This window comes from Mustelus asterias, chromosome 3 (assembly GCF_964213995.1).
Source record: "Mustelus asterias chromosome 3, sMusAst1.hap1.1, whole genome shotgun sequence".
Lineage (NCBI taxonomy): Eukaryota > Metazoa > Chordata > Chondrichthyes > Carcharhiniformes > Triakidae > Mustelus > Mustelus asterias.
Window position 1 is genome coordinate 36,755,340 of NC_135803.1, and position 12,847 is coordinate 36,768,186.

A 12,847-nucleotide genomic window follows, 5' to 3' on the forward strand; every position below is an offset into this window, starting at 1 on the left:
TGGGCCAGATCTACTCAAGGATTTGAGTACATAAGCCAGGCTCAGGGAGTACCACACCGCTGAATGTTGTACCTTTTAACACCGCATGCACAGGAGGTTGAGAGTTTAAATCCTACAAAGACTTGTTGCAAATTGGAATTCCGTAAAGCTAGCAGTAGTGGATGCTATTTATTTTTAAAAGGTGCAGGTTGCTTTAAGAGCTGATCACATGATTTGATAGCGATGTCATTAGGGTGTGTGCTCAGCCTGCTGTTTTTACTTTCAGTTTTGTATTCTGCAGAGCAGAGAACAGCTTTCAATAAAACCTGTTGTGTGTTTGTGTGAATCAACGTGTGCTAAACAAGCCTTTTCTTTTCCTGTTAAAACTCACAACCCCTATCATAATTCGGACATTACAGTGGGCTAGCACTAGGTAAGCTGTTTGGTTGCTTTACAGGCACAACTGGCTAAGGGAAGGGAACCCGCCATCTTTCAAGTGGCACTTACTGAGCATCAATCTGATTACCAATGCTCAGTGTGGGTCTCACCAGGGCCATTTGTGACCTCACTTCAGCCCTGGTTCAGACATGGAGAAAAGAGCAGAATGCCAGAGATGAGGTGAGAATATCTACCCTTGACATCAAGGCAGCATTTGATGAGGTGTGGTATCGAGGAGTCCTAACTAAACTGGAGTCAAACTGGTTGGCATCATACCTATTACAAAAAAAGGTTATGGTTGGTGGTCATCCATCCCAGGATATCACTGCAGGAATTACTCAGCATTACTCAGTTGGTCGTAGACCCAACCAACGTCAGCTGCTTCATTGATGACCTTCCCTCCAACATAAGGTCAGAAACGGAATATTTGCTGATGATTGTACAGCATTTGGTACCATTCACAACTCTCCAGATACTGAAGTAGTCTGTGCCTGCATGCAGCAAGACCAGGACAATTCAGGTTTGGGCTGATAAGTTAGCAAATGCCAGAAAAAGACCATCCCCAACACGAGAGAATCTAACTCCTTACATTCAATGGCATTATCATCATTGAATCCCTCACCATTAATATCCTGAGATGACCATTTTCCAGAAACTGAAAAAGACCAGCCACATAAGTACTGTGGCTACAAGAACAGGTCAGAGGTTGGAGGTTTGGTGGCGAATAACTCATCTCCTGACTCCTCAAAGCCTGTTCACCATCTGCAAGGCACACGTTGGGAGTGTGATGGAATACTCTCCACTTACATGGATGAGTGCAGCTCCAACAGCCCTCAACAAGCTTGGCATCATCAAAAACAAAGCAGCCCACTTGATTGATGCCCCATGCACTACCTTAAACATTCACTCCCTCCACCTCCAGTGCATAGTTGCAGCAGTTTGTAGCATCCACAAGATGTACTGCAGCAACTCACCAAGGCTCCTTGGACAGTACCTTTCATACCTGTGACCTCTGCAAAGACAAGGGGAGCAGGTGCATGAAAACATCACTACCTCAAGGTTCCCCTCCAAGTCAATCACCATCCTGACTTGGAACAATATCACCATTCCTTCACTGGGTCAGAATATTGGACTCCCTTCCCTACAGCACTGTGGTGTATCTGAATTCACCTCATGGACAGCAGTGGTTCAAGAAGGCTGCTACCACCACCATCTCAGGGTATTTATAGATGGACAATAAATACTGGCCATGTCAGCAACACCTGCATGTAAGAACAAATTTTAAAGATTCCTTAGACTGATCAGACTCTTTAAGTCATAAACCTGATCTGCAGTTTCCCACCCAAAACCGGTAGGAAGTGGCAGCTGAAACAAAAACAGATAATGCTGGAAAACCTCAGCAGGTCTGACAGCATCTGTGGAGAGAGAATAGAGTCTCTATTCTCTCTCCACAGATGCTGTCAGACCTGCTGAGGTTTTCCAGCATTGTCTGTGTTTGTTTCAGATTCCGGCATCTGCAGTATTTTGCTTTTACCTTAGGAAGTGGCAGCTGGTTGGCAAAGGTGTAGAAACAAGAATTCAAGGAACAATGCTCAAACTCAGGAGGTTTGGGTGGGCCTTGTGGTGAGTGGATGGCAGGGCAGGGAGGGCGTACATTTTATTGCGGGTTCCGATGGAGCACCCCTTCTTTTCCTGGCTGTGCAAAGAAACTCAAAAAATACTTTGCTGCTTAAGATGCCTTCCTTTTCTACCCAAATCACGTGCAGCTCCTACACCAATCCAAATCTATATCTGAAACTCGCAAATGGGCTAATCTGGGAAAATGGACAGAAAACATCATTTCCACTTCAATCTGTCTTTATCATAGAATAGAATCCCTATAGTGCAGAAGGAGGCCATTCGGCCCATCAAGTCTATACCAACCACAATCCCATCCAGGCCCTATCCCCATGACCCTACTTATTTACCTTACTAATCCCCCTGACACTAATGGACAATTTAACATGGCCAATCAACCTAACCCGCACATCTTCGGTCTGTGGGCGGCACGGTAGCACAGGGGTTAGCACTGCTGCTTCACAGCTCCAGGGACCTGGGTTCGATTCCCGGCTTGGGTCACTGTCTGTGTGGAGTTTGCACATTCTCCTCATGTCTGCGTGGGTTTCCTCCGGGTGCTCCGGTTTCTTCCCACAGTCCAAAGATGTGCGGGTTAGGTTGATTGGCCATGCTAAAACATTGCCCCTTAGTGTCCTGGGATGCGTGGATTAGCGGGTAAAATACGTAGGGATATGGGGGAAGGGCCTGGATGGGATTGTGGTCAGTGCAGACTCGATGGGCCCGCGGCCTCTTTCTGTACTGTAGGGTTTCTATGATTTCTATGAAACCAGAGCACCCGAAGGAAACCCACACAGACACGGGGAGAATTTCCAAACTCCACACAGACAATGACCCAGGCCGGGAATCGAACCTGGTTCCCTGGTGCTGTGAGACATACTACCCATTTTTACTACCTTTACTACCCATTTAGGTTTGAACTGCACGTACATCATAATAACATAGATTCTTGACTCGCTACAGCTAAGTATTCAGAAAAGCAGTTTTTGTTACAAGAAGATTGTCCAAGACAAGAGTATTGTTATGATCTTGTGATTCTTCTCCTGTGTTTGTGTTCTCACATTAGAAAAAAACTATGACTGACAATACTTGACATTGTTTTACAATGCTTAATGTATCTTGCAAATAGTTCCAAGTCAAATATGTATTTGTATTAAGGTCCACCATTGTCGTTTAAAAATATACTTTAAATGTAACACCGATTGATATTATGCTTGTGGCATGATTCACATGCAACATAGAGCCTGATAGACCTCCAGTCAAGTCTCATTTCTGTAGAACTATCTCTGCTTGTGGAAATTCTGTTTTCTCCCACACATGCTTCAGTTTCACTATGTAATTAGATTTCAATCTGACACGTGCCTCGGTTGTGTTATCCCTCCAGTTTCCTCTTGCACTGCAGACTGACCTCTACATACTCGTGCTGTGCAATGTGCGTGCTGCTTTCTTATCTACTTCTCAAATAACGAAGATGTGGGTGGAACAAGTGCTGCCCATCTGCAAACAGACTAGAAAGCTTTGACCACATTGACACTGAGATATCTGAAAAAAATCAGTCCCCAGCATATCATGATTAGTTTCATCTCTAAGAAATAGTCATAACAACCTCGATTTATATATGAGACTGGTAACATTTATCTCTTGAAGCACAGCCCTCATGTTTAGTACTGAACCACGATGTATTTTCCCCAGTCCCTCGAACAATCTCAAGTCAACAAAAATCGTTATTCCAATAACGAAAGAATTTGCGTTTATACAGCAGTGTTCACAACCCCAGGACATACCAAAGTGCTTTAGCCAATGAAGTACGTTTGATTTGTGCTCAAATGTGGGAAATGCAGCAGTCAATTTGCTTGCAGCAAGGTCTCATAAAACAGCAATGAGATAATGACCAGATCATTTGTTCTTGTGGAATTGCATCAAGAAATCACTTTTGCATTTGATTGAATTTCATTTAATCCAGTATTGTATAGACTCATAAGCCTAGGTGTACAATTCACCAGGAAGAACAAACTGTATTTCATAGCTGAGTTACTCTTCATTTACAATGTCAACTCAAAGTCAGAGCAGAACTAGGATTATCCGGCCGCGCTCACCCCAAAATCGGAAAATCCCTCCCTTTGCATGGTCTGCCTCCCCACCCGCTACGATTCCCGAAAATTACCCCCCCTCCCCCCCCCCCCCGATCTTTGTGTGTCTTCTGAGCTACCAGCCATAGAATCATAGAGTCAGAGGTTTACAGCATGGAAACAGGTCCTTCGGCCCAACTTGTCCATGTCGCCTTTTTTTTTAAACCCCTAAGCTAGTCCCAATTACCCGCATTTCCTAAGACCAGCTGTACAAGCATTAAACAGATTAATCCCATTGGCACCAGAATCACAAACTCATTTAAAATCCAAAATAGCCTTAATATTATTTTCATTTTTAAATCATTTTAATCCTGATTTGAACAGCGGGCAGGTAAGTGGAGCTGAGTCCACGAAAAGATCAGCCATGATCTTATTGAATGGCAGAGGGGCCAGATGGCCTACTCCTGTTCTTAGTTCTTATGTTATGTTCTTATGAATTTTTTTTGGCCAGTGTATTTATATGTTTAACTTTTCCAGAAATTGCAGGTGTCTCTACCTCAGGGTCAATGAAGGTTGATTTGGCTATTTTTACACAGTATCAAATGGATTACCACATGTTCCTTGAGTCGGAATTGGTAATCAATCCTTCAAGCCGCTCTATAACTACCATCTTTTTTTATCCTTTCGACTTAGTGATGACTCTATTGCACGACAACAAGTTAATAGCCTGCAGTTTAAAAGATTTCTACTCATGCCAACATCAGATCAAGTCACGCTGAAACATGTTTAACTGCCACAGTTTGCCCTGGACCTACTAATCCAGCTGCTGTTGAGTAGTTTTCTATTTAGTACTGCATCCCTGTCAATAACTCCTGCTTGAGATCAGTGCACTTAGCTGTCCTGTTTGTCACAGTAGTTTATGGCGTCATTGTACTTAACTCATGAAATCTTTCTCTCAGGCTGCCTCCCCTCTGCCCATTCTCAATTGATGTCCAAGCACGTGCATTTCCAATACAGCGAATTTTCCCCCTTTTTAACACAGAGGCACAGAACTGAGATATGATTTTCAAGTGTAACTAGCAAAGAACTGCATGATATTACTTCAGGTGGTATATGAATTTTAATCATCAAGTTCCTGTAATGTTGACCATTCTTTCATTTTCTAAGTAAACAATTGGGCATAAAGCTCGTATGATGTGGATTTCAAGGATATGGGACAAGTGCTGGAAAATGGAATTAGCGTGACTTTAGTTGTAGTAATTGTCGGTGCACACTCAATGGGCTGAAGGGCCTTTTTTGCGCTGTATGACTCTACGACTCCATGATCCTGCCTAAGTGAACACTGACTTTGTGACTTGCAGAACACTTGCGTTAAATAATTTTCAGTGAATTTCTAAACCGAGTGGAACTATAGAACTGGAAAGAACTGACCTGCACTTTTTTTACAGATGTATGAACTAAACTAAAACAAGTATTATTAAATACATTTATTTTTGAGCAAATATGGTTTATTTCACTGAATGAAACAGAAATCAGGCAGCCTCGCTGCATAGTTTTGTTACAGATCTTCCCATTTTATAATACAGCCGATCGAACCACAGATGTTACGCTTTTTAAAATTCTTCCATGGGATGTGGGCACCACTGACGAGGTCAGAATTTGTTGCCCATCCCTAATTGCCCTTTGGCTTGCTAAGCAGGGGGTAATTAAGAGTCAACCACATTGCTGTGGGCCTGGAGTCACATGGAGACCAGAACAGGTAAGGATGGCAGATTTAGTGAACCGGATGAATTTTTAGAACCATCAATGATAATTTCACGATCACCATTACTGAGACTAGCTTTCAATTCCAGATTTTATTAATTGACTTAAATCCCAACACCATGGTGGGACTTGAACCCATGACCCCCCAGTCTAGTGACATTACCAGTACACCATCATCTCCCCTCCTGAGCATATCCTACTTCCTTCCAGTAGCCTGGCCATTATTTTGAGGATGTAAAGCTTAGTAATTACTACCATATGATTATAATATCCAAAAAAGCAGCCTAATTGTATGATCTATGCTCTATTAGAAAATTTCAAAAAGATACATGGGGACTCTTTGAAGCCAGAAAAAAATTAGAACATATTTAAATCTTGTATTGAAGGAGAAACAGAATAGGGAAAATTAACACCTAAAGATGCTGGCCTAGAAGTTGAATCACGCTCAGAATAATGGAATACTACATGTGACAGAACAGCGGCAAATCGGTCCTCCGGCCCCATGGGGGAATAAAATGGTGAGCTGTTTATCCATTGGTAGCCTCAGAGGCAGCTTGTCGATCATAGGACCAGCTACCCTAGCTGGTTCAAATGTCAGATGAGGGCCCCAGGGGAGTCACACAAGGCGGTAAACAGGAAGGGCAAGCACTCTCCCAGTTCCACAAAATACACTAAATTAAGCTTCTAGATGTCAACCTCCAGTAATCCCATTAAACACTGCATGGAACTCGCTGTTGTCATTTGCAGATTTCTCAAAAGGACTTCAAGCAGGAGCCCTTGAATTGTGTGCACAGTGTATCACAGTTAGAAGCATACACCAATATACCTGGATGCCTACTGAGCAACCTGACCAACACGGTACACTTCTGGCACAGAATGGGTGCATGCACACCCGCCTGCCATGTTTGATCCTTATGCTTCCGTTTTGCACAGAGCAGTTCAATTTCTAGCCTGTTGTGTTTGGGAACTTCTCAAGGGTAACACAGTAGGCTGTAAAATAAATCTTTTGAGATGCATCTCAATCACTAACTCCTCCAGTGTTCTAATCTAGAATATTTTACACATAAACTAATGCATAAAATGTTGAGGAACCAATTGATAATGGGACGCCTACTTGCAAAGTTCAGGCTGCTATCAGACTACTTTTGGGAGCATAGAGAATGGGAAAGAAAAACGGCAAAGCATGTACAATTGATAAAGAGTCGCATGAAAGAAGAGGGTTGGCCAATGAATAAACATTCAGTTTACCAGTAACCGTGTTTATATTGCAGTGAATAACTTTCGAGAGTACATGCATAGAGTTCAGATTCAGAAAATTCCTCCTTTGTCAAGGGGGAGTGGCTCACTATTTAAAGTTAAGGTGAGGACACATGAGGGGCAGATGGAACCTGCTTTTGCAATGAAAGACTTTTTTATGCTATTTATGATAATCAGTGGGAATGTTCCTCATCCATTTCAGATGATTGGGTAATGAGGTTGCACAGAATGTGCTCACATTGTTCTGGAGAGACCATTAAAACTCCCACTTGCAACGTTAGCAGCCCCTCTCTTTACACAGAGGCCTTGGAAAGTTTAAAGCAACAATAAACTGAGAGTATCTTCAAACATACAGAGGAACGCCTTTGTTTTCTGCCTTTTGAACCTTTTCAAAACCCCATTTTGAAGGGTGTTTTCGTTCTGTTTCTCAGCATTACTGAACTCAAAACTCCCTGTTGTTTAGTAACACACAGAATGTGAACTCAATTGTCTTGAGTTACCGTGCTCCATATGCTAAGTGTATGTAGGTATATGTTAGTGTGTTAGGAACAAACTTCATCTACATGTATAGTTAAAAATAAGCATAACTCAGCCTATAGATTTTCTGTTAAAATGACTGTGCAATTGTGTACTAAACCGTAGGTTTCACTCTGCAGCACTGATTTGGAAAAGAAAAGGAATGGAGAAAGACCAATTAATGAACTACTCTTATTTTTATGATGTTATTCAACTTTGTTATTTTATTACTAATTGCCACCGAACCATTTATGTTCATTTATTTAGTGGGTGCCAAAGATATAAAGCATACAGCATAGCCTAGTTTCCTGTTTTAAATGTTTCCTTGAGAAAATTTAAATAAAAACCTAGCAATTGCTAATTCCCTGATGAGCTCACAACAATATTATCAGATCCATCCCTGCATACATTTCAAAGTGGACAGTCTAATGAATAATGTCCATGCAGTGCAGAGGTCCTTTCTCATGCAAGCATCCTCGTAAGTCACTATATTGCTCACAACTTTTGATGCGTATTTATCTTTCAAACTTGTTTAATGATTTCCACGCTCGAATCGTCTTACGATAAATGCAATGAAGGAGATGAACATATATTACTCTGTTGTGAATGCAGGCTATTGAACTCGCCTACACAGCATAAACTACGACCTGTGCAAAACGATGTTATTTACTAGCTGAGTTATAAACAGGATCAGCCATTATGATTTTAAACAGCACTTTGGCTGTAATTTTGATTCCTAAAAAAGATCTTACAGCTGCAGAATCTAGTTTCTTTTAACTTTTCATACCTATCAACTTGATACACAAAGATATTTAAAGCAAATGTAAAATTGCTGAAGACTAAATCAGATTCACATTCAGTTGTCTTTGGGCGTTAGTAAAATTGTATGGGCCTAGACTTTCTGAGCAGTGTTATTTTTATTTATTAGAGTCTCAAGTAGGCTTACTAATGTACAATGAAATTACTGTGAAAATGTCACCTGGTTAATGCCATCGTTAACATAACCTTGATGGGTGAACGCCTGTCAGAAGAGGATTGGAAAGAGAAGAGACCATTCAAAGTAAGTTTTCTAAAAAAAAAATTATTGAGTGACCATGGGAGTAGTGCTCTATGCCCCAAAAGCTTAGGGTTCTCCTGGCCAAGCTATCCCCAGAAAGGTGAAGCCTAAGACATTTTGGAAAGAGCCTTCATGTGACTACTATGTCAGAAAGAAAGAAAGCAGATTGCTTGCTCGGGTTAGAATTTGCAACAGGCACAGGGAAAGACCAAACTCTTTCACAAGACTTTGGAGGGGAGGGGAATAAGAGAAACTGGAGATCCACTTGCAACAAGGAAGAGGAATGGAAGGGAGGAGGTGATGGTGGCCAGGTCCTCAAACGGCAGTGCAGCAAGCAACTGGTATGTGTGGGGTCAGGTAGTGAGGGGAGGTGTCGTAAGGGAGCCAGGATTAATCTATCAGGAATCCACAGTTTCATGTGTGTCTGTAATGTGCCGGTTTTTCAACACCTGGCTGGAGGCATTCTTGTTCTGTTAGCTGGTCAATCCAGCCTTGATCTGCAACAGACCAACCGCCCTGCTCTCGCTCAATTTCCAAGGCTTTGTCTTCATGAGATGTTACCACTTTGTTGTCAGCCACTCCGCCTCCAGTCTTCCCTTTCCCTCCTATTGAAGGGCTCCATATCCTGAATGACAAAGCGGAGACTTAGTGCTGTGTCAAGAGACACATAACTCCCCTGTCCCCATGAATCCCCTTGCCACATGCTGGCCACAAATTCTAACTGGCACCCAAACTCCTTATCATGTACTGATGGTCAGCATGCATTTCTTAGCCTCTCCCCACTTGCAAAGTCCCTTTGCTTAATAACCTCACGAGAAATCCTTTGGTGCAATGTCCATTGTCACTTACACTAGCTGACCAGAGGAGGTCATTCATTTTTTTGTTGCACTGTGCTCAAGCTCATATTTGGACCACACGGCTGTTCACTTCACCTGCAATCCCTATCCAGGCCACCTTAGTAAAGCAAGAGTGTCTTGTTTTGCCGACCTTTCATAGCTTGTCCTGACCTGAAATTGTATCAGCTGATAGTAGAGGCATATACCTCCTGCCCGCCCCATCTTATAATTGCGGGAGCGAAAGTGGGTGCCACTTATGCTCATGTGTCAGGAACCACAATGTAAATGATGATTTGCAAATTTACCCTTTTGAATACTAAAATAGTAATCAGTGTCTTGTTTTTAATTGAGCCCCAATTTGTATATTCAATGTGCTTGTCACCTTGCTCAGACTGGTCAAATGCCCAGTGATAGAGATAACATTGGTCACATCATTGACATAAATGGGGTGGTAGCTCAAACCCCATCACTTTGGTAGCCTTACTGTCCCGTCTCTGCCCAGTGAGCACCCCATACCTGAGCTATTAGAAATTCTGTAGAGTTCCCGGTGGTGAGAATTTTAATTTATGTGAATGGGACCATAAGGAAACTAAATATCTTGTTGACTGCCAACAGGTGTCAAACTAAACAAAGCTAAAATGTTGTTAAGAAGCAAACAATGCATCTGAAGTTTAAAATCAAATTCTTTTATAATGGAAGCAGTGATTAGAATGCCTTCTCCCAACTAAAAAATCAAGGCATTCAGAGAATTCTTACAAAACTCTCTGCAATAGCTGACGAAATGTACGGCAGGTAACTACCCTTCTATGTAATCCACTGAAGAAAGAAATTAAATTTACATGTAAACGTTATCATGAGAACAATTTGATGTGTTCAAGAAAACCATCTCAACCACCATTAATGAGTACTTGGGTAGTAGCAAGGACTGAAATTTACGGTGCAGCAAATCGCTATGGTGAAACAGATAAAGAATTGTTAGCCATTGTTTTTGATTTGGAAAGGCAACATGCCTTTGGGTAAAGAATCCCAATGGAAATTGATCATAACTCTCTGGAAGCCATTTGGTAAAAACAGTCTTGTGCATTGAAAAGTCTCCAAAGAATGATGTATTATTTGAAGGTACTAATTCATTGTTGGTTGTGAGAAGCGAGGAGATATTTTTTACTGGCATTCTGAGGAGAGTGTATCAATCATATCACTGGAAAGGTTGACACAGAGGAAATCATGATGGTGGAGGTTTGAAAAAAGGCTCTGTGCAGATGAGGTGATGGTGCCCTGGTATAGTGATCAGTCATGCTGGAGTGGCCCACTTTGGCTTGGATGCATCAACTGTAACTCAGGATTAGTCATCTCCCCAGTTACCCCCTTTCCCACTTCAACTCTTCAGCGAGCACCGAATCTTGCAGATAAGGCTCTCAGCAGGGTGTTTTTGGGCAGGAATGCCTCTGTACAGGGCTGGTTTGGGTCAGAAAAAGCTGACCTCCTCCTTGGCCTGGTGACTTTTGGTAGTGGAGAGATAGCAGGATGTTAGGCTGGCCGAGTGTGTGCCAATGGATTGTGATCACCCTGAATCAGAGAACGTCCTAAAACTCTGCAGTTGCCTCATCTCATTCCCCTCAATATGCCATTAATGCTTAGTTCAGAAGATGGTCTGGAGGATACAGTCCTACCACCAATTTAGCCATCGTTATCAGATGCCATGGTCATCACCAATCTAGCCATAGTTATCACTAACCTTTACAGATGCACCATAGAAAGCATTCTTTTTGGTTGTATCACAGCTTGATATGGCTCCTGTTCTGACCAACACCACAAGAAACTACAAAGGGTCATGAACGAAGCCCAGTCCATCACGCAAACCAGCCTCTCATCCATTGAATCTGTCTACACTTCACGCTGCCTCAGAAAGACAGCCAGCATAATCAAGCATTCTGGACATGCTCTCTTCCAGCTTCTTCCATTGGGAAAAAGATACAAAAGTCTGAGGACACATACCAACCAACTCAAGAACAGCTTCTTCCCTGCTGCCATCAGACTTTTGAATGGACCTATCTCATATTAAGTTGACCTTTCTCTACACCCTAGCTATGACTGTAACACTACATTCTGCACCCTCCACTTTCCTTCTCTATGAACAGTATGTTTTGTCTGTATAGCTCACAAGAAACAATACTTTTCACTGTATGTTAATACATGTGACAGTAATAAATCAAATCAAATCAATGTACCTGTGCTGGGAAGCAGACATGAGGATCTTCGACTTTGATTCTTCTATCTTTATCTTTTTATTCTCCTTGGCTATAATGTTGGCGCTGCACTGTAGCAACACGAGTTGTTAACATTGCTATGTAATTCTTTCTTTTCTCCTTGTTGGTTTATGCATAAGCAATTGCAGCAAAGTAAATTTCCATAGGACAATGAAGTGAACGGAATTGAATTGAATGTTCAATTCAAGCATGTTTGGAAGTGCAAATAGAGATTGAGCCCCTCAGTACGCCCCGACCCTTATCCCTATTTCAACATAGAAGCATCAAGATTCAGCAAATAACTCTGGCAGTTGAAGATCTGAAATTATTGAGGAGGATAACAAACAAAGGATGACCTTGTCACAAAAATGAAATGTGACAATAGAACATTTCTTGTCTTAGTTAAAATATTTATTGGATTCTGCTTCACTGATCACAGCATAAATAGGGCCAATATTGGTTAGTGCTCTTTGTAAATCTGTAAAAGTATATATAATAGTCAGCATTGTAAAAGATCACTTCAACTGCATATTCCAAAGGACTACTTCTTAATGGCTCTCCGGTAGGTTTCATTCAGTTCAATTTGATCAGCTTGACACTTGGTTAGGTATAGCAGGCTGATGGATGTCTTTGAAGTTTACTCTTAAGTAGCAGAGACACCTATGTGGACAAACATCCTCAGCAATTAACAACCTGTGATTTACTACTATAATTATGAGAGATTTTTATTTTAATGTAATTTATTCTGGCAGGTCTTCAAAAGATTCTGAATGGTGTATTTGTGGCTGACTATCTCAGTCATCAGAGACTGAGTTGTGTATCAATGGTTCAGTGGTTGTGTTCTGCCATGTAAGAAATGAGCAAGTGAATAGTGTTTTAAGGATCGATTTAATGTGGACCGTTAACATTCGAAAACATCGCTGTCGCTTTGATATTTCAAGGAGTGTATGAATTTGTAAAAATTTATTGTAAACATATGTTGTACTGAATATTAAGATAAAGGCAAAATACTGCGGATGCTGGAATCTGAAACAAAAACAGAAAATGCTGGAAAATCTCAGCAGCTCTGAC